This window comes from Gossypium arboreum, chromosome 8 (genome assembly GCF_025698485.1).
Source record: "Gossypium arboreum isolate Shixiya-1 chromosome 8, ASM2569848v2, whole genome shotgun sequence".
In the NCBI taxonomy this organism is placed as follows: Eukaryota; Viridiplantae; Streptophyta; class Magnoliopsida; order Malvales; family Malvaceae; genus Gossypium; species Gossypium arboreum.
The window spans coordinates 9,578,956-9,600,302 of record NC_069077.1 but is presented as its reverse complement, the minus strand read 5'-3'; the positions used below and the strand labels follow the sequence as shown (position 1 = coordinate 9,600,302).

General features: G+C 31.2%; 1 long non-coding RNA gene across 1 annotated transcript; it reads left to right on the top strand.

Annotated features, from left to right (window-relative positions):
• Positions 1-12,493: 12,493 nt before the first annotated feature.
• LOC128296500 (uncharacterized) lies at positions 12,494-13,559 on the top strand. Its single transcript, XR_008287108.1, has 2 exons — positions 12,494-12,717; positions 13,333-13,559. It is a non-coding gene; the product is annotated as an uncharacterized LOC128296500 (long non-coding RNA).
• Positions 13,560-21,347: the final 7,788 nt, after the last annotated feature.

Genomic DNA, 21,347 nt, shown 5'->3' with positions numbered 1-21,347 from the left:
TAATTAAAGATTATTGAGTCTAGTTTCTAATGAAATAAACAAGAACATATTTTGAATTTTGTACAATGAGAAATTTGATTCAGTAATGAAGAGTGGTCGATTAGTCAAACAGTGAAACATGGGAAACTTTTAGAAAATCTGGTATTAATTGGCTAAACAAAACTTCTGAAAATTTTATGGATAGAAGATATATGAGTCTATTTTCAGGAAAATTAACAGAACTTGATTTGGAGTTTTGTAGCTCCAGTTATAAATGATTTAGTGATTTGTTGCTCGGAAGACGACTTGCGGTGAAATTATGATTATGTGGTAAACATTGACAAAAATTTGTTAATGAGTTGCTTATTGTTTTCTTATAAGCTTACTATGATCTGTAGGTGTGGTTGGCGAATATTGTAAGGGGTTAATCGTAGTTTGTATTTGAATAGTTAGATTAACGTGTTAGTAATCCAATTGTAGGCGGTTCGTGTGTGGATTTAAACAAGATATTGTCGCAAGCAGGTGTGTAACTAACACCCTCTTTCTTAGTCTGGATCGGCAAAAGTCGAAAAGCCAAAATGCCAAAAACCGGTATTTTGTAGATTTACGAGTGTGCGAATGCTCGTGAGGTAAATCGATGATACTGAAACCATAGAAAAATCTGATAAGAGACTGAAACTGTAGCTAGACTTCGATTCTGCGAAAACAAACTATAAACTCTTTATGTCGATTCATAAAACATCCGTAATAAACACTTTGGAATATTAATTGATGCATAAAAATTCGTAATCAAGATAATACGATATGAGTACAAGAGGCCGTGGACGAAGCCGAGGAAGTGCTTGAGCGAGATCTTCATCTTCGAGACATATACCGGCGGTGGATGCACCGGTACCACCTGCAACAGAGGTAGAGTCTCATGACTGCAGTACCGGGGATGATGCCCTGTCATAGACAATGCTTCGTGTTCTGGAAAGGGTTGCCGGGGCAAGTACGGGCAATAGAGTTCGAGGATCTATTTCTCAACGACTTCGGGCTAACGAAGTGGAGATCTTTAGGGGCGTGTCTGGTATCGCCTCGAATGTGGCAGAATATTGATTGGAGACCACAGAACGGATTATGGACAACTTGGACTGCTCTGAGGAGATTGTGAGTGGGGTATCTGTACTAAGTCCTTTGGATCACTCGGTTAGGGTAGACAAACTGTATAGGAATGTAACCTTAGAAACTCAAGGTAAGATTTTCCCTGGAGATCTAATGGAGTTACCATTCGGAGAGTTTGATCTTATTTTGGGAATGGATTGGCTTGTTAAGCATAAAGTGACTCTGGATTGTGCTGCTAAACGAATGGAGTTAAGGACCACAAAGGATGAGGAGGTTATGGTGATAGGTGAGCGAAGGGATTATTTGTCCAATGTGGTGTCGGCATTAAGAGCCGAAAAGTGGATTCGAAAGGTTGTGAGGTCTATTTGGCATTTGTAAGTCGATCGAAGAGGAGGGACCGGTGGATAAGGTTAGGACCGTAAAGGAGTTCCAAGATGTTTTTCCGGAGGAGCTTCCAGGATTGCCTCCGAATCGAGAAGTTGAGTTTGGAATAGACTTGTTGCCTGGAATAGCGCTTGTGTCCATCGTACTGTATAGGATGGCACCGAAGGAGTTAGTGGAGTTAAAGGCTCAAATTCAAGAGTTGTTGGATAGGGACTTCATTAGGCCAAGCGTGTCTTCATGGGGAGCACCGGTGCTATTCGTGAAAAAGAAGGATGGTACGATGCGGATGTACATTGATTATCGCCATTGAACAAAGCGACGATTAAGAATAAGTATCCACCGCCAAGGATTGACGATCTATTCGACCGACTTAGAGAAGCTTCGTATTTTCCAAGATCGACCTTCGATCCGGATATCATCGATTAAGGGTCAAGGAGGTAGATATCCAAAAGACGACATTCAGGACTCGGTATGGTCATTACGAGTTTTTGGTTATGCCATTTGGACTAACGAACGCTCCTGTAGCGTTTATGGATCTGATGAATCGTGTGTTCCAACCATTTTTGGATCAGTTCATAGTCGTCTTTATTGAGGATATCCTGGTATATTCTAAAACTGAAACGAAACATGATGAGCATCTCCGTATAGTGCTGTAAGTATTAAGGGAGAAGGAACTCTTTGCGAAATTCAGCAAGTGTGAATTTTGGTTGAGGGAGGTAACCTTCTTAGGACATGTGGTCTCTGCTAAGGGGATTAAGGTGGACCCTCGGAAAATTGAAGCGATTTTGGAGTGGAAGCCGCTAGGTTAGTGTCGAAATCTGAGTTTTCTAGGGTGGCGAGGATACTCTGAAGGTTTGTGGAAGGTTTTTTGTGATGGCGGCACCTCGACAAAACACATAAAGAAAGGAGTACCGTTTGTATGGACTAAGAAACAGCAGGAAGCTTTTGAGAAGTTGAAGAAAGTTCGATGAAGCACTTGTGTTAATTCAATTGAGTCAGGAATGATTTTCTTGTGTGCGATGGCGTATCACACGTGGGTTTGAATTGCGTGTTAATGCAAGAGGTAAGGTGGTTGCATATGCATCACGATAGCTTAAGCCTCATGAGGGAAACTATTTGACTCATGATTTAGAGTTGGCGGCGATGATATTTGCACTTAAGATTTGGAGACATTACTTGTACGGAGAAAGGTGTATTATATACACCGACCATAAGAGTCTTAAGTATTTGTTGACTCGAAGGAGCTGAACCTTAGGCAAAGGAGATGGATTGAGTGCTTAAGGATTATGACTGTTCGATCGAGTATCACCCGAGCAAGGCTAATGTGGTAGCCGATGCTCTAAGTCGTAGAAGCAGTATCGATCCGAGAGCAATGTTTGCTCGTCGAGTATGTATGATGATGGAAGTCTGTTGGTGAGTTGTAAGTGAGGCCAACTTTGGGTGGATCGATTAAGGAAAACAGTTGAACGATGAGTCTTTGGTCGCTCGTTTTCAACAAGTTAAGGAAGGAAACTTCGAGTTTGGGAGCGGAAGAAATGATGCAACAACAATACCCTCATCTGTTTGGATTAGGGAAATTTCGAGGACGAAATTTCTTTAAGGAGGGTAGAGTTGTAACGCCCCAATTTTCGAGAATTCTGTGAATGTTGGCAAAATTTCATGCTTTAATTTTGTCATTTGTGAGTGAAATTATGAAATAGGACCTATGTGAAAATGTTTGAAAATGCTATAGGCTAAATTGAAGTGGCCAAATAAATAGGAGTGCAAAATAGGAGGATTTGCATGACAAACCTCCCATTTACATGAAGTGGCCACCATCATGTTGTTGTAGACAAAATGTGCACTTGATATCCATAATTTATGGTACAAATTGATACAAATTGATAATAGGTTAGGTAAATATTCCATGATAATAGGTTAGGTAAATGTTCCATGATAATGGGTTAGGTAAATGTTTCATGATAATGGGTTAGGTAAATGTTTCATGATAAGAATTTCATGTCTTTTGTATTAAAGAATTAAATGGATGAAATATGAAGTTTTATTAAAAGAAAAAGGGGTGAAAAGAACAAAGTTTTGTCCATCTTTGTTCATCATAGCTGAAAGTTAGAGAAGAGAAAGGAGAGGAGAAAGCTCTTGAGTATTCGGTCATTAGGAGGAGGAAAATTGAAGGTAAGTTCTTGGTACCTTGCTTCTATTTTGAGGTTCATGAGTTCTTCTTGATTCTACCTTAACTCTTGAAGTATATTTTGATTTTAGTTGTATTGTGAGCATTTGGTCATGAATTAAAATGAAGGAAATGGTTGTTGTTTCATGTTCTTTTGATGAAAAATGGAAGATATGTGAAGTTGAGCCAAACAAATGAGCATGCATGTGCCTTAGATGCTAAAGGGAAAAATCGGCTAACATGTTGTGCTTTAAAATGATGAAATGGAGATTATGCTTAAGTAAAAATCATAGATATGTGATGATTGATTGGTGATATACATGTTTAAATAACATGCATGCAAGATAGGTGTATGAAAGAGTGATTTCGTAATAAATCTGCTTGGGACAGCAGTAGTAATGTGACTTTGGAAAATCACCATAAATTGTGGGAGATGAATTAGAAGCTGAATAAATTATGTAATTAAAGATTATTGAGTCTAGTTTCTAATGAAATAAACAAGAACATATTTTGAATTCTGTACAATGAGAAATTTGATTCGTAATGAAGAGTGGTCAGATTAGTCAAACAGTGAAACATGGGAAACTTTTAGAAAATCTGGTATTAATTGGCTAAACAAAAACTTCTGAAAATTTTATGGATAGAAGATATATGAGTCTATTTTCAGGGAAAATTAACAGAACTTGATTTGGAGTTTTGTAGCTCCAGTTATAAATGATTTAGTGACTGTTGCTCAGGAAGACAGCTTGCAGTGAAATTATGATTATGTGGTAAACATTGACAAAAATTTGTTAATGAGTTGCTTATTGTTTTCTTATAAGCTTACTATGATCTGTAGGTGTGGTTGGCCGAATATTGTAAGGGGTTAATACGTAGTTTGTATTTGAATAGTTAGATTAACGTGTTAGTAATCCAATTGTAGGCGGTTCGTGTGTGGATCTCGTTAGCATATCGTCGCAAGCAGTGTGTAACTAACACCCTCTTTCTTAGTCGGATCGGCAAAAGTCGAAAAGCCAAAATGCCGAAAACCGGTATTTTGTAGATTTGCGAGTGTGTGCGAATGCTCGTGAGGTAAACCGATTAATGTTTTTGGTAAGCTGCAAAATTTGGACCGCAAAGTGCATGATTTACGTGCCTCGATATTTTGGGCTTAATGGGCCAAAATTGGAATGATGGGCCAGCGGCCCAATTCGAAGAACCCTCGATGCGTGATTACATTAGTACGTGAAAAGTAAGAATATGCATGAAAACCCTAAAATAGATAAATTCTGAAATACCTTTAAAAGTGGAAATTTTACCGTTTTACCTCTAGGAGATAAATTACCAAATACCCCTAGGGTTAAATTGACTTAAATGCATGTTTGATTGTTGTTATTTCTTGCATGCCATGTTGTTATTATCGATGCATGGGATTGGGATATTGACGGAGGAAGTATTGAAAGTGGCTTGTCCACGTCTTGGAGGCTTTGCCTCAATTCTTTGATAAATGGCGACAATCTTTGCAAGCTGTGGAGTGTTAAATTTGGGTGGGTTGAGCTATTCCCACATAGAGTGTATGGCTGGTACTGGTGGAGTGTAGTGGTTGGTGGGTTGAGTAGTCTCCTAAATGGGCTTGCATATGTTTCTTGATGTTGCATGTATTTTGAAATGGGCCTATAGGCCATCTTTATTATCTGAATAAGGGGCTAAGGCCCGTTTATTATGTCTGAAAAGGGCTCGCCCGATATCCTTTATTACTGAATGGGCTTAGGCCCAATAGGCTTGAGTGACTTGGGCTTTGAATGGGTTTTCCTTACACTGAGTTTCCCCAAACTCACCCTTTTATTTTCATCCACGCAGAAATCTCCAACCATAGTGGGCTTGGAGTCGTGAGGGAATTCGGAGTGGCCACCGATTCGAAAGTTTGATTTTCTTACGTGAACTGGACATCCTTTTATTTACGTTTGAAGTTTTGGGTTTTAAATGTAATAAGGCCGCTTAGTTATTTTGATGGTTTTATATGTTTTATTAAGATAGGTAATATTTATATTTAACTATTGAAATTGGATAGCTTTAGTAGCGTTTTTAAAAAGCGAGAATTGATTTCAAAATAACACGAAAATATGCAAAGCTTCCACAATGAAGATATTTTCCAAAATTAATCACTTTTCCTAAAAAGGACTTAATCAAATTGGTTTCCTAGAAATATACATGACGTTAAGGTATGGCAATGGCGGTTTGCATGTCTAGGATTGGATCCGAAGGGAGTTTGGTACTTAAGCAGTCCGATGGACTCACCTCCTCATTTCCAGTTTCCTACCTGGTGCACAGCTTCCATTCATTTTAACCTATAATGAAATTATCTTTTAAAACACTAAATAAGTTTTTCTGGACCAATAATATAAAATGTTTTGAATGCTTCGATATGGCATGTCGGATCCGACCATAACGTCTGGGCCGGGTTTGGGGTGCTACAATAGAATTTATATTAGCAGATATTGTGGCAGTAGAATATGAATTGGCTGAATATAGAACAAAAAATAAATAAAAAGCTCACATCAATATTCATAAGTAAACAATAAATTCAGGATAATGGCTAATCTCATCTCAAGATACTAAACACAACATTAATATCAAGTCTTTAGACATTAATATTAACAGTAAGCGATACTCTTGTTGTAGTAATCAAACATTGACAATAAACTATGTCAAACAATGAATTAATCTTTGGACTAACTTATTGCTCACATAAAACACCTTATAATTGTCACACATTTATCATCACAGATGTCGTTGTAATCCTGCCAAATATTAACTTACCTTTGGGTCAATTAATAAACGCATGAATCACAAAAACATATAATCATCTTAATATTTCAAATAAACTAATCTACACAAAAGATGTCACTTTGACGACATTTTGTTTCAACTAATTTATGTAAAATATTAAACATCCTTAATTAAAAGCCAAAATCTAAATTTATTTGTTTCAAAATATTTACCTTAATTTCATTTTTCAATCAAATCAAAAGATAATAATATATATTTATATATATTTATCCCAAAACAACATACAGTGAGGTTGGCAAATATAATAATAGCTGAATAAATCAAAATAACCTCACATAAGACTTTAAATTTAAACTAAAATAATTTGAATAAAGGAAAGCCTCACATCAAGATATCGGGCACTCCATTAATATTTCATCTTTGGACAAAATATTAACTTTTAAGTGATATGTTGGTGGAGTAATCAAACATTGATAATAAGAACATGTCGAATAATAAATCTTCCTTTGGGCCAATTTATTACTCACATGTAAAACCAAATAACCGTCACATGTTTATCACCATAGTTGCACATGTAATATTATTAACCTTCATTTGGGCAATCAATATTAACATAACTTAAGTTATATGCACACAAACTTTTATATTTTAAAATAAAATAATTTATACAAAAAAATTACTTTGATAACTTTTTGCTTCAATTAAGTTATTTTAAAATATATATAAACATACCAATATTAAAATTTAAATTTCCCCAAAAGTCAAATGTAAAAACTATTTTTTATTACTTTATAGACTCTGAAATAATCTAAAATAAGGTTGTCTTAATAATGCAATAAAAACCAAAACCTTAATTTTTTGACTATTTCTTTCTTTCTTTTTTTGTTCCAAAATCATATATATCAAAACCAAACAGAAATAACATAGTGGTTCAAAGCCAAATAACTAACAAGTACATATATTCATAATTTTGGCATGGATAAAAATACCAAAGCAATTCATGCATATACATGTATTCATAATCAAATGGAAAAACTTACGCTGAATCATATACATGTGTTCATAATCAAATAGAAAAACTTACGCTGAATTTACCATGTAAATCCAAAGTTGTATTTATGATTAAATAGATATTCACATAAATACTTGAAAAATATTTTCAAGCCAATAAATCTTAAAAAAACAAAATTATAATAGTTGGCGTATCCCACAATTCATACATCATCATAATTTAACCAAATATTTGGAACCATAAGATGCCAAAACCTAAGATTATATAACCAAATTTAAAACCAAAATATTTAAATATGTATATAGTTGACATGAATTTGCACTAAAGCACCCATAAAACTGAATATATAACCATAACAAATAATAATAATAATAATAATAATAATAATAATAACTTCAATGATATCCATCAAAACTTAATTTCACCAATTAAACTATAAAAGATATCTTATTGAATAATGGTTATAAACACTGTTCACACAAACTATAATCATGCATTAATCCTCAAAATCATTGATATGCATATAATATATATACACCACAAATATAAAAATAATCTTGGTTTGCTTTACATATTTCATGTAAACTCAAATTTATATTCATAACTAAAGACATTATCATAAAACTTCTTTATACGCACAAATACTAAAAAAATCCATAACTACAAAATATAAAAAGAATCTCAAATTATATAAAAGTTTTTATATACGCAACTACCTATGAAAATTCATAGCCACCATATTTAAAAAATAATCTCAAATATTTTAATTTTAGTCGATTCTATAAAGACTAAAACTTACATAAAATAATTATAAAAGAAGCGAAAAGTAATCATTCATATATATGAATTGAATTCAATGGTGAATATAATTTATCATAAATAAAGATAAAAGATGATGATTCCATATATATTCAACTACAAACAGAAAATTTAAAACAAATAGTGCAAAAAAAAACATCTTACCAACATTCATTTATTCGATTATCAAGTGAATTAACTTTCAAAATCAATTATACAACCCAATTGGAATTCTTCAATTGAAAAAAGTTGTAAGTCTGTAATTTTAATTTAATAATGACTTTAACCAAAATTTATAAAATAATTGTGTGAAAAGAAGAAAGAAATCTCACAAATCAATTTTTATCAATTGATTATAAATAAATGAATAAACCTTCATCTTCGAATAGCATATGCAAATATTAAACTAGATTATATTTATAAAACCTTAAAACTTTATTTAAAGAATCAAAACCCAAAAATTTATCAAGAATCTCAAAGATTCAATATAATATATAATTAAAATATCAAATCCATAAAACTAAAAAAAAAAACGAATCAATCCAAAATTAATAAAGAATCAATTCATTCTCAATGATTCAACATGACAAAACTATGATACCACTTGCTAGAATTTTAAATAATATCTAATATAAAATTAGAACTGTAAACCAGGATCTATCATGTCTAATCATCAAGAATAAATCAAGAACAAAACTAGATGTGGAAGCATACCTAAATCCATGAATTTCTTGAAGTTTACCCGATCTTAGGGATTTAATCTTCCAAATTAGCACACAAGAAATTCAGAGAATTTAATCTTCCAAATTAGCACATAAGAAATTTAGAGAATATCTACTCTCTCTTTCCTAATGATGGGATAACCCTAATATTTATAACCTTGGCATAGTAATTCTAATCAAATTCTAATTAGCCTATCATTAATTAGAATTTGATTAGAACTCAACTACTAGAGCATCTACACATATTTGACCCATACTTTATTTAATAACTAAAGCCCAATAAAATTTTAACCAAATTAGATTGTCGAAACCATTTTTTTTATTTCTTCGATTTAAAAATGATGGATCGACTTTTTGGAAAGCGAAAATGGGGGTAATCGACTTTTGAAAAACAAATGCATGGAGTCACCACCGATATTTTGTTTTGGTGTGATCGGATCACCTAAAAATGAGATTAGTTTAATAAAACATTTTTGGTTTATTAAAACAATGATTCTGGTCTACGAACTTTTGAGAAAATGGGTTCGGGAGTCGGTTACGCATGAGGAAGGATTAGCACCCTCACTACGCCCAAAATTGGTACCGAATCAATTAAATACTGTCCTTATGTCTAAAATTAAAAAGTTTTTTTTTTAAATGTGGTTTTTTAATAAAAGTTGAATAACCCGAGTTGATCGCCAAAACTTTCTTGTTTCGACGTCCGAAAGTTTATAATTCAAGAATCACAAAAGGATGCCCAACTATTTAGTCCAACGAAAAATCGAGACCCAGCACAGTAGGGTACGATTCCTCAAATTTCCAAACATTGACCATTGCCTTACCTTAGAAAATACGTGTGAAATTCCGAAGAGATGTTCGATTATTTTGGACAAATGAAAAAGCGCAACCCAACACGATAGGGCTCAATTCTCAAATCGCCAAACATTGAACATCATCTTCGTTTTAAAGTATTTTTAATAAACATGAGTGAGAATATAAATGACTATTCAATTGTTTCGAGCAAGCGAGAGATCACAATCCAACACAATAGGGCATGATTCTCGAATTGTCAAACGCCAAATATTTCTTTCGTTTTAAAGAATTTTTAAAAGGCATGAGTAAAATCTTGAAGGGACATTCGATTATTTTGAGCAAACGCGAAATTGCAACCCAACGCGTTAGGGCACTATTCCACAAATTGCCAAATATCGAATCTCGTCTTCAATTTAAAGAATTTTTAAATGGATACTTATAAAACCAGCTTAAAAGTATCAATTTGACTTGAGATAAAAAAACGGAGTCGGTCTTAAGAATTTGTATTTTATAAAACCACATTTCAAAAATCAAATGGAAAATGACGAATGGGGTAATACGTACATACGAGACATAATGCTTAACGAACTAAAATTTAAGTATAACTAACCTAAAACATATAATCCAATCACAAGCATGCATGGGATACTAATTGACATAACAATATCAAAACACAATTATAATGACAACGCATCGTACAAAACGAAATAAAACAATACATGAAAGTACACCACAATGATATATAAAACCTAATATGATATGATCCATAGTACCCAACTAGCTTGAAATAATAAACACACAATGTATAATACATGAATGGATGAATTTAGAAAATTAAAGATATATACTTGTTTGTTAAAATATGTGAAGTGAAATGGATTTTGATCGAGCAATATATCAAACATTAAAACATATTGGTTTAAAAATGACAATATATACATATAGAAAATTTGAAATTGCGTACGAAATATGAAAGGATTGTAAAATGTATAGAAAATGTAATTTTAGACACATAATAGATTGACAATACATGTACATAAGTAACTTTTAAAAAAAAACAATTATGTGTAAAAACATAGAAATACCTACAAGCTTAAATTAATTTTATAACAAATTATAAAATGGACATAAGCGTTTAAAAGATGACGTATATATTCAAAGTTGACAAATGTATATACACACAAAATGGTATTTAAATGTGAGACTTAAAATCAAAATAATATATAATAAAATATGTTCTAAAAGAAAAACTTATATACACAAAATAATATATATAAATAAATTTGAGAGAATTTGTAAAATAAATTGGCATGGGACTAAATATGCACATAAGATTAAATTAATTTTATTACAAGTTATAGACTAAAAACCACACTCATATATACAAAGTATTTTTTATTATAAAATGTCTATTTAAAGATGACCATATACATATAATAAAAGGGAAATGATTTAAGTAATATATACACCATGGAAGGTTTTCAAATAACAAAAAGGTATGATGAAATATATGTTATATACATAAGGTTTTAAAGTATATATGAAAATAGATTGAAAAGAAATCATACATGTAAAGTAACATAGAATTAATATTACATATATAATAAAACTAATTTTACCATGAACTGCATATGCATAATAATATATAAGAATATTTAAATGAAGTATTATACAAAATTTAAAACAATATGATGAAAACTTTACAATAAAGATTTTATATAAAAGGGGTAATTATCACGATAACTAAAAACATGTATACACAAAATAGATTTAAAAGACATATGTACATGGAAATCTATTGTAAAAAAACGATCATGAAATTAATAATATATACATATATTGTTAATCTAAAATTATATACACACCCTTTTATTAAAAATATTTAAATAAGAGGCTATATTAAAACATAAACATAATATAGAAATACTCAAAAATAATAATTTTAAAATTACAAAGATGAAGTTTCTAAAAATAATTTCATATATATATAAAGAGAAGATTTAATAAATCATAAAACAAAAAGTATTTTAAATAAAAAATCTATTAAAGTAATAAGTGTATCGATATATATACATATAAATTTAAAAGAGAGTACATGCAAATTTATATAGAAATGATAATGTGTATAGGTTTAATATTATATAAACCAAATATGTATACTAATATAAGCAAGCAGAAAAAATAATTTTATGCAAAATATATATATATACAAAACATATTATTGTAGCAAAAATTTATGCTAAAATACATGGTTAGAATACAAAAGAAAACATTATACAAATGAAGTAACATTAGCCTTACTATAATATATATGTATATGATAATGTATAAAAAGAAATTACATTAAATAATGTACAGAACATGAAAATATAACTACTCCAAAATGAGTAATCAAATGACGTATGATGGTGAACATAGATTAAAGAAGTATGAAATGAAGAAAAAGGAAACTAATTGAAATCAAATTAAAAATAATAAGAATAATTTAGGAATGAAATAGTTTATGAGGCCAATATATGAGCACACGATCGTATGAGGACTAGAATTGGGAATATTCCAGAGCCTAAAACGCAGCAGTACACCGTGGGCTAAAATGTAAGAACATACAAATATTGGGGAACATTTAAAAAATAAACAAAGCACAAACAGAAGCCGATTGAAAATTGACGCGAAAGAGGAAGACCAAATGCGCCATTAACCCATTTGAAACAAAAGAATGCAGATCCAATGTTTTGGATTGGGTCAACACGCATGGGTCCCCTCCTTTAAACTCCATCATTTCCAAGTCTGATGCTAAAGTTTAATTCCCATTCATTTCCTTTTCAAAACTCAGCAACCTTTCATTTTTATTTTTAAAAATAGAAGCTTTAACCCCTTCCCCTAGTGTTTGATTCAACATGCAGCTGCCTAAACCATCATTTATTTGATGTCCGACTGTGCACCAATGGCGATCGAACCTTGTCAACGGAGGACACGCCCACGGAGATCGAGTAAGCGCACTCCTTCTCCCTTTTTTCTTCTTTTTTTTTTTTAAAAGAAAAACTTAAAATCTTATGCTATTCTACCAAAAAACAAAGCAAAATCTGATGAAAATAAAAATAATAATAAAGAAAACAATCCTAGCCCTAATCTCTATGTTTCCGAGACGTGTGGGCTTTCATCGGTATTGTTTCAAAACACGCTTTTCGTTTTCTATGATAAAAAATCACAAGCAGATCGAAAATAAAGGAGAGAAAAAAAAAACGAAATCACCTTTCAATGACTTTTTTAATTTCTTTTTTGCTATTCAGTATGTGTGTATTCTGTCTCTTTTTTTTTTCTAAAGAAAAATCCTCAGAGAGATTACACTTTTTTTTTATCCCTTTTCTTGTTTCTATTTTTCTCCCCAAAAAAATCTATCTTCCCCTTTTACAATATTCATGTTTTTGTACTCAAAAAAATCTGGGATTTCAGGCTTTATAGCCGAAATACCATGGATTTGCTATTATCTATTTCCTTGTTCTCTTGCTTCTTTTCTGCCCCTTTTTGTTTTTTCTTCTTTGTTTCTTTATGTTTTGTCTGCTACTGTTTGCGTTTTGTTTTGGTTCTCTATTGTTGTTTTGCAGGTGATGGGACGATGGGATGGGGTTAGGTGGTGGCAGCAGGTACAAAGGCTGAACATAGGGCTAGGTTTTTTTCTTTTTCTGATTTTGTTTGGGCTAGGGTTAGTTTGGTTTAGGTTGAATTTGGGCTTTCTACATAGATCACTTTTAATTTGGGCTAACCTATCATGATAGTAAATAATAACATGTAATTACCCTTATTATATATGTGATGTCCATATTTTCCAACATCTAATGCTCCCAAAACTGTTTCCAGAAGTTTAAATTCATCACTGAAGCTTCTAATGAGCAATTGTTCTTTTTTTATTCTTTAATAGCTTTCACAGTGGCATATGCATTTGAGTGTTTAAGGTTGGAGTAATGACTGGATTGGAGTAATAGAGATAAAGATGGGGTTTGATCTTCAGAAAGTGAGAGCCATGAGACTGAGAATAGGGTTTTTATGTTCTAATGAACCTTTCGTTTATTTGTTTGTGATCTATTATTTTGGGAAATTTTTCATTTGTTAGAAGAAATGAAGAGAAACCAAATTGTGGACCTTTTGGGGTTATATTATTTGGTATAATTTGTTTAATCCTTTCCTTTAAAGCAATCATTAATGCAAAGATTTCTCATTAACATCACCTTTTCTAATTCTATAATGTAGATAAACAAACATTTTTGTGTTTGTTTCTTTTAGTTGAAAAAAGAAAAATAAAAGATGGTGTTTTTCTTTTAGATGCTTTGTGAATTTTTCTTTTCTTTTAATAAAAATTTCGTGTTTAATACAATTAATTAATTTTAGATTATAACACAGGTAAATTTTTTATATAAAATTATGTGAATAACAAATGAAACTTTAGTTAAAATCATAAAATTTAGATAACTTGAGAAGAAATGGATTCAAATAATAGTGTACTATTTTAAAATGTAGTAAATAAAATATTTTAAATATTGTTTAATATAATTAAATATAAAAATAATTATATTAAGAATGTTATTAAATTATATGTAATAATAATTATATTAAAATATGATTAAATTATATTTAATAATAATCTTATTAAAATTTAATAACAATAATCATATCTAAAAAAATTCTACTAAGGGTATTATAGTCATTTTAGTTTTTACTGATTACATTTCTATCTGAATTCTGCTTTATTTCATTACAGTGAATTAGACGTGCCCTAAGACCAATAAGATTTAGATAAGGGGAAAAATAAAGTCACAGATAAAAGCTATTTATGGATCACATATAATATTAAATAAAAGAAGATGAAATTGCAGTTTCATGACAAGAAGATTTTTAGCACATAAAAAATTGGAATTCTTAGGTATCAAGTTAGCTAATCTCTAGAACCTAATTGTCAAATGACAACCAAATAAGCAAAGGTAAATATATTTACGCTTCACAACATGAAAATGGTTGGAAAGGGCAACTAAAACAAACATTGCGAGTTGAAAAACGTTAAACACCAACGGTAAATTTAATATTAGCATTATATATAAAAGAGAGAAGGGATTATTATTCATATGCTGAACCATAAAATTAGATTTTCCAGAATATGGATTCTTGATAGACATAAAAACTTTCCACGACACAATTGATTGTGTCGCCAAGTACCTACAGAATGCCTTCGTTGTCATGTTTGGAGTAATATAAATTACATATTCAATGCAAAAGAAACAGACCAGAGTGCTTTTAATTTTGGACAAAACAACTTGGGGGTTCGACCCCACCTACAAAATGGCTATACAGAAAAGCTACCCCATTGAATGCCAATCCAAGTACTATCCACCAACCAAATGAGATGTCTCACTCTCCATTTTGTAAAATTTATTAAACTGGTTTTGAGATTTTGGCCTCAGCTATGCACCTAGGTGTAGGATAAGGTAGGCCCTTAATCTTCCAGGCCTTAACCTATATGGGGTGCTAACCTACTATATATAAAATTATATAATTTTAAAAGTCTTTAACAAAAACTTGTACCTGCTGATTGCAACGATCTGGAGAACCATATATAGCCTTAAGATGCTCTTCCTTTGTTTTCTTCTTTGATCTCCAGAAAACTTTAATCTCTTCCTTAGTAAGAGATGGATTTATTTTAAGTACAAGTGAAAGATTTTTCAAGTGATCAGAGATTAAACAACAAGGGGTTAAGTAAAAAAAGAAAAGAAAATGCGCATGCCATGGAAACACTGAGGCTAGTAACAACATCTAGGATAAACATTGAACCAAACCCGTAAGTGAAAGAAACAAGATTAGTAGATCTCAACAATAGCAACATGGAAAAAAAGCAAGAAATTTATCTCATAAATTTCCAAAGCTTACATGCCACAGGATGGTCAAAAAGCTTCATGATCTGAAGAAGACAAGGTACGTACGAGCATTTTGTTAAAAAACTGAAACCATGATGGTAAAATATCAGACTCAGGCCCTGCAAAAAAAAGAAGAAGACATTAATCATATATAAATCAAAGCAGCAAGGTCAAGTTTTAATAAAATCACAAAAGAAGGGCATGCAATGATATCAAACAATAGTATAAGAAAAAAAATAATTAGGCCATCTAAAATGGTTTTTTCATATAATTTTCTCTGACTTTTGTTCATCATAAAAGTTTCGAATATTTCTCATTCCTGTTCCATTTACATCCTTTCCGAACTTACGTTGTTACTTTTCGGATCCTGAAAACAGAGAATGTTGAATTTGTAGTAGCTCCTCCATATGAGGCTGATGCACAACAAGCATATTTGGCCACCCTTTGTTTTAAATGTTTTTTTTTTTTTGTTGAAACAATATATTACTACTTCCATCTAAATTAAGTTAATTTCAATGTATTATATAAACACAATTACCCAATTAAATGATCAAATTTTCATAAATTAAAGATTCAATTAATATTTATTGACATCATGAATCCAAATTTATTCAAAGTAAAGTTTAATTTAATTTATTTCTAATTATTAGGTTTTAAAATAGTAATTATTGTTTTCTGTAATAACAAATGAATTTATATTGTAATATATAAAAAACAAATTTATTTTTCATAACAATACTATAAGAAAAAATGATTACTTATAGTAGACAATATTACGAAGTAATATACCATTCTAAAATAAAATTAAAAAGTATTTTGTGGCGTTTTTGTATGGACTGCCACTAAAAGTATAGCAATTAGCGGCATTTAAGAAGAAAACATTGCAAAAGGAATAGCCCATATTTGGCAATTAGGTTTTAGTGGCGCTTCTAAAGACAATCATTAGTACTTTATTCATATGGGCTGTACTACCCCTAACCCGTAATCGATGTCGAAACATGGTTACGAAGCATTACCGGACTTATAAATCAATCATTCACACATTTCGTATACATTTATCATTCATATAAAAAAACCATTTAAATACATTTACATAGTCCCTAATACGAGCCCTCGAGGCCCCAAATAGACATTAGAAGTGGTCTGGGACTAAACCGAGTTCTCTACGAATTTTTAAGAAAACATGAAAAGTTTTTTAAAGTGCAGGGGTCACACGCCCATGTGGACAGGGGACACACCCGTGCTTCAGGCCGTGTTCAACCCCATGTAACTCTCTACTTGGGTCACACGGCTAGACCACACGCCCGTGTGCCAGGTCCTATACCTTTTGAAAAGGCCTCACACGCCCGTGTGCCCAGGCCGTGTGGTAGGCCGTGTAAAAACTGGAGGGTATACTAACTTGTACCACACGGCCAAGCCACACGCCCGTGTGCTAGGCCGTGTGAAGCTACTGACTTGATTTCAAAAGAAGCATCAGTGGACACACGGCTGTGTCACTTGGCCGTTTGTCACACACGCCTAAGCCACACGCCCGTGTCTCTGCCCGTGTGGACAAAAATAGGCTATTTTCCAAGGCATATTCCTCACCCACAATGGTACCAACCTATACACATCAATTGGCATACAACTATGGCATAAATAGGTACTTAAAACCAACCAATATCAAGTTTATAACATGAACATTTACACCACAACATGATATAACCAAAACAACATAAGACATATAGGCCACATTAGCCAAAACACCTATACACGCCATTTAACCCAAAATGTAAAGTCTAAGTACCAAAATAGAGTTTAATAGTGCGACGCGATCTCCGACAACTTCCAAAATCGAGCGAGTTTCTGAACCACTAAATACATATGAAAATAAACAGAGTGAGCAATTAAGCTGAGTAAGTTCGTAATTCAAAGAATAAAACTTACCATATAACTACAAATTTAGGTAAATAACTTGAAACATAACTCAATTCAATTTGGCCAAAGCCTATCATACAACCCATAATCAAGTTAGTCATATATTTACATAAAATCGAAAATCATATATGAATTCGTCAATTTGTCAAATTCCCTATACATGTAACATTTATGCTATATAATCATATATCAAATATCAACCATTTCCATACAAATACTTGTGCTTATCATATCGAACTTGTATAGTCCTGTATTACTACTATGCCCATTGAACCATCTAGAATATTGTAGGATACGCAGGTGGTAACACGAAGTGTACTTAACGGTAAACCGTCAATCCTTATACATGTATGTTCATTCGAGCGATAAATGGTAAGCTCATTCGAGCAGAATATTAATAAGCTCCTACGAGCTGAATAACGGTAAGCTCTTACGAGCTGAGAATCAGTAAGCTCATACGAGCTGCGGTGAGCCTGCAACACATGCAGGATCTCAACCAAAATCGGTAACCCTAATGACATGACACGTCATTTGTATCTTACGAATTTCTAGGGTTCAAATAGGGCCCGACATTTATAGTACTATATTAGTTATGCATTCCATATATATGCATCATAATATTAAATTCACATACATATAATTCAATTAAAGTATATAAAAACAAATTGTGATTATATGAACTTACCTCGAATTAATACGGAGTAAGTCAACCGTTCACTCCACTACTTTTTCTTTTCCCCGGTTTAAGTCCGAACGTGGCTTTTCTTGATTTATATAATATCAAATTTAACTCATTTAATCATTATTCAATTTAATTCACCTCAATTTCATATTAGGATAAAATTACTATTTTCCCCTAAACATTTGACTTCTTTACAATTTAGTCCCTAAGATCGTAAAATGAAATTTATGCAATTTCACCTATACACAATCCTAGCTGATTTTCATAAACACCTAAATCAGCCAATATATTTCACATTTTCACATGATTAACACCAAATTTTCATTTTTCTCTATTAAGCCCTTAATAGACAATTTCATTAAATTTTTTTAACAAAAGTTGTTTATGTAACAACCAAGATTCATTTTCTTTCATTAAACTTCAAAAATAACCAAAATGCTCTCATGGAAAAACCCTAGACTTTCCATCTTATTGCAAATTAACCCCCTAATTAACTAGATAAAACAAGGGTTTCAAAAACATAAAAATCAACAAAAACGACCTTAAAAATCACTTACATGCTAGAGGTTTATGTTGCTGAAATTTGAAGCTCCAAAAATGGTATTTCTTGCTAAATTTTCGGTGGAAAAATGAAAGAGATGAAGCTTTTTCTTTTATTTTTATTATTTTATCAATTCATACTTAATATTAACCTAACCCTAAGAATTTTTTATGATTTCACTCCATGTACATCCACTAACTCAATTAGTGGCCTAATTACTCAATAAGAACTTCCACATTAAAGTTCTATAGCTATTTGACACCTTTGGCTAATAGAACTCAACTTTCTCACTTTATGCAATTTATTTTTATTTCAAAAATTGAGCATACAAACGGTAATATTAAAATAATATTAAAATAAATTTTATGACTTCGGATTTGTGGTCCCAAAACCACTGTAACACCCCAAAAATTTATACAGTAAGATATTACTCTTAATATAGTAAAATAAGGAAATAAAGTGACAAGAAAAGGAAAATTGAGTTATGTCACTGGAAAGTATATTATGACATAATGATTCAAGAAAGGACTAAATTGTAGAAGTAAGAAAAGTTTTGTGGCCCAAGAGTAAATACTCAAAATTTGAGGGATTAAAGTGTAAATATGAAAATTTTGAAGGGCTAATAGTATAAATATTTTAAGGGTGGAAGGATCTAGAAACCAAGGAAAAATTGATAAATTAGGACCAAATTGAATAGGTGAAGAATTATGAGGGACTAAATTGCAATTTTACCAAAATTAAGTGATGACTCAATAATGGAATTTTAAAAGATCAAAAAGGGCAAAATGGTCAATTGGAAGAGAGAGAAATCTAGAAATTAATGATGATGTTGGAGATATTTTAGATTAATTATTAATTAAATATTGGTTATTAATATTTTAATTTGATTTTTTATATGATATTTTATTATTTTATTATTATTTTATTAGTATATATAAAGGAAGAAAGATGAGGAAATTCTCATCCATTTTTCCATGCATTCACGTTAGGAAGAAGAGAAGAAAAGAAAGAAATTTTTCATTCTTTACAATTTAGTCCTTCTACCAAAAATTCACCATTTTCACCTAGAAATCAAAAGAATTTCCATAGCTACCAAGGGAGAAAAATGTTAAGGAGACTATGGGGAGTTAGAATATCAAATTGGATTCAAGGAATAGAAGCTGGAGGAGAGAAAAATCAAATTAAAGATTGGAATCAATAGAACAAGGTAAGTACATCAATATTTCAATATATTTTTAAGTTTGTTATTATTGAGAAAACATGGAAATAATGTTATAGTAGAGTCTTCTTATATAATGTTCTATGATCTTGATGAGTTAGTGAAGGGAAATAGGAGAAAGTGATGGAAAATATTGTAGAGAAAGGGAATAAGGGTGTTATAAACATGATAAATAATATCTTGCACTAAAACAGTTTTGGACCGCAACAGTAAGCTAACTTTGAAAAATCACCAAAACTTGTAGAAGATGAATTAGAGGTTTAATAAAACATGAAATTAAATTCTATTGAGTATAGTTTCTTATAGAAGAAACAATGTAAGCAATGGAATTGTAAATCATGAAATATGATAAATTTTGTGAGACAAGGTCAGAATGATTTTGGGTTCCCCTATTCTGACTTTGGAAAATCATCAAAAATTGGATAAAAATAATTATGGGCTTAAATTAATATTTTTAGAATCCTAAATGAGTCTATTTTCAATAGAAATAAACGAACATCATTTGAATCCTGTACGAGGAGATAATTAATCTTTAGTAAGGAAGGGTCAGAATTGTCAGATAGCAGAATAGAAGTGAATTTAAAGAATAAACTGTACTTATTAGCTAAGCCAAAAATTCTGAAAATTTTATGGTAATAAGATATGTATGTCTAGTTTTAGGGAAAATTATCCGATCTTAATTTTGAGGTCTGTAGCTCAAGATATAAATAATTTAGTGACTATGACGTAAATGGACAGTTTTGAATATACATATAAGTGAATAGTGAAAGTATTGATAATGTTACTTGTAGCATGTTATATAAATTAAGGATGAGAAATGGAGAATATGTATAAATATTCAGCTAGCATGGCTAATTTGTATGTTTTAGGCTCAGAGACTAAATTGAATAAAAGTAAAATTTTAGGGGCAATTTTGTAAGGATATCAAAAATGACCAATTTGAAGGAAATGAATTGATTTATTGTTTAAATTAATAAATTGAATGGAATTATCAATTTAGATCAAAATCGGATGAAAATCGGGGAAAATGAAAAATTACCAAAATGCCCCTAAATCTGGGTATTTTTGCAATTTTGTCAAGTAAATTTGTGTATCATAATTGAGCATGAAAATATGTTAAATTGTATGTTATATTGGGTTGAATGTAAAATATTAGTACATTCGTATAATATGAAACAATATGAACACGAAATGAATTATTACCATATATGCTTGAAGTATATATATAATGATTTGTACATGTTATATGGACACATGGTGTGGAAAGTATGTGCATATAGAATTTGATTTATGTTAAGTTTGATATGAATTATTATCGGAATAAATATATGTGAAATATATGGAAATTATGGTACATG